The following is a 3,059-nucleotide window of genomic DNA, read 5'->3' on the forward strand; positions in this document are numbered from 1 at the left end:
AGTAAAATTAGCATAAGTATTTACCAGATTAAGCTGACATTTTCCTATATTGCTACACGAAATACATTTATATCCAGAATTTCCCCCAAATAGCCTAGACCAGTGGAGATACTGACTTTCTCCGCGCTGTTCTGTACAATAAGAAACAAGCTACAAGTTCGCTTCTAGTACTATTTACATTTTTAAAAGAAATTAAATACATAGCATTTAAGTGAGTTTTCAAGATCTACAAGGAGAAATTCAATTCTGCTACATCTTAAAAAAATAAACTAACAGATTTATGCAGATTCGTGAAGACAGATAAATAGGAAGCAAATATACTCCTGAGGGTCTGAACAATTTTCCTTACCTGATGTATTATGGAAAAATTCAGATTTATCAGTCTTCCTTCAGTCAGCTACATTTTACACTGACCTGCACTTTGGACTGAAAGGGAAAAAAAAAAAAAAGATTAACTGTTGCCAATGAAAATTTTAAAATAATAATCAGAAACTGGACAAACTGAAGGTAAAAATATACAATGGCTGCAATAAAGATAAATATTTATTTAATCAAAGTTGAAGTTGTGTTTGGACTGTAGGAATGTTTCATCCTTCCCTTAAAAAAAAAAAATCAAGAAAGAAAAAAGCCAGAGTCTTTGCAGGCTCCTGGAGAGTTCCCATTGTGCAGGGCTATCGAGAGCCCAGAATGGCATTAACCTCACAAAAGACACATTGTGCAGGGGACAAAAAAAAGCCCCTTCTTCTACAATAACTTTTAGCTTTTTTATTTTTAGAAAATGACAAAGGTTTTGCAAGCACTGACTGGTGAAACCTGTAGCAAGCCAGGCTGGACTTGGCTTTATTGATCAACTGTCCCGCATGGAAAAGCAGCCAGGAAAAGTTTGAATGGCAATCCAGATTTGGCTCATAGAGAGGAAACCCCTGATTTTTCTAAATGTATTTTCTTTTTTTTTTTCCTTCTAAATAAAACAGCATTATTCCCAGAGTGAATTCAGAAGGATTAGATGAGGTAACTGCAAAATCTTAAACCGTTTTTCTCCCCCTGGTCTTGACTAAGAAGCTGCACGCTCTTAAGAACACTGGAAAATCTCTCAAAATGAAGAATTCCTTTTTAATCAAACAGAGTTCCCGATTAATCTCCAAATTCCTTCTAAAATAAATAATCCATCTAGGCTAGGGCAAAAATATTTTTTTTCTAAGAAAAATAAGTTTTAGTGCGTGCTGTCTACCTGATGTTATAGGGTGTACTAATAATGCCTTCAAAAACATAAATGTTATTTTTACCTTTGTTTGCAGATCACTTAAAGTGCAAATTGCATTTTATTTTATTCCAGACATTGTAATCTCAATGGTACTAGTTCATATTTAGAACTTACATAAATACATACTTGTCATTTAAAAAAATCTATTGCTGTAGGAGTGACGCTAAAGCTTGGATTTGAAGGGGGGGTGGGAGAGAGAGACTGGGGAGTGGGGGTGGAGAAAGAGGTTGAGAAAGAGAGAGAGAGAGAGAGAGAGAGAGAGAGAGAGAGAGAGAGAGAGAGACTGACTCTTGTTCTTTCTGCGTTTGTTTGCTTGCTTTTTGGAGGTACCGTACACCCGCCTAAGTGATGGCTTTGATGTACTGGGAATCGGTACAGTAGCAGGGTCCCTGGCTGCTGTCTTTGATTCCAGGGATCTCCTTTGGGCTCTGGTGGGATGTACTGCTCCTAGTCTTTATCTGAAATCCATCCTCTCATTTCAAGCCCTTTGGCTTCGAGATTCTGCTCCAAACTCTTGGAGGTAGCTGCAAGACTTTTTTTTTTTTTTTTTTTTTTAGGGAAGGGGTATGTAATTTCCCCCCTTTCTCCACTCTAGACCTTTCCTCACTATTTAAATATATTGGCTCTCTTTCTTACGAATTTAGTCTGAAATTATTTTTCACTGCCTTTATTACATCCCTGCTTTTGATGGCAAAATAGCTTCCTGCATTTTGAAAACATCTGCTTTCCAGGTTTTACACAAGAAAATTGACTTTACTTTTCTCTAAAGTCCAGAAAGGTAGAAAGTTGGACTTGTTTCCAAGTGCAACTTTTCCTTTTCTTGTGTTTCCTTAAGTTACCCCCTTTCAGTTCTGATTCACTTTCCCCTTTTATTTCTTCTAATCGTCACTCACCTCTTCCCCTCTTTCTAAAGGTCCAGAAATTGATTGTCTTATATTAGAAGACAAAATTAACATATTATATATATATTGTCTAGTCTATGGTACGTGTTAAAGTTTCTCCATATTTTATTTGTCCTCCGATTTGAGAGGTAATTTTCCTCCTTTAAAAAAAAAATCTCAGATTTGCAATTTAAAGTGGCCTCTATTCTAAGTCTCTGCTGCTTCTCTGCTCTTTCACTTAAATCTTTGCTTTAAGCTGTCCCACTCCATTATTGCCCCCCCTTGCTCCTCTCTTCTTTGAAGATGCTCTCTTCCTACTTAATTTAAACATTGCTGCATCTGCCAAAAAATAAAAAAGAAAAAAGAAAAAGAAAAAAGAAAAATAAGAAGAAAAATAGGAAAGAAAAAAATCTTTAAAAAAATCTTAGGTTCCTATTGTTGCTTCTCTGCATTTCACTTCTCGGCGTGTGTGTGTGTGTGTGTGCGTGTGTGTGAGTGCGTGTGTGTGTGAGTGTGTGTGTGGTGTGTTTTTAATACATGCATAAACTTTTGGTGCCTCTCTCTCTCTTCCTGGGCTCTTCTCCCATCCTCTCTTCCTGCTCTCCTCGCCCTGCTCATCACTTTCCCCTGGTTTTTTTTTTTTTTTTTTTTACCTTCCTCCCCTCTGCCTCCCTCCACCTCCCCCTTTTCTTTTTTGCTGAATCTTATTGATCCAGAAGGTGGCTAATTAGCCCTTCCCGTCGTGCCTGGGTAATGAAGCACATGCGCACTGAATTAATCACAGCCATTTTTTGCAGGAAACTAATTAGCAGAATAAAGATCCAAAGACTTTTTTTTCTTTTCACTCATCAGCTCCCACTTCCAGCGCGTCCCCTCCGACCGCTGCAGCCGCCGCCGCCGCCGCCTCCTCCTCC

This window comes from Pteropus alecto, unplaced genomic scaffold, assembly GCF_000325575.1.
Source record: "Pteropus alecto unplaced genomic scaffold, ASM32557v1 scaffold42, whole genome shotgun sequence".
Lineage (NCBI taxonomy): Eukaryota > Metazoa > Chordata > Mammalia > Chiroptera > Pteropodidae > Pteropus > Pteropus alecto.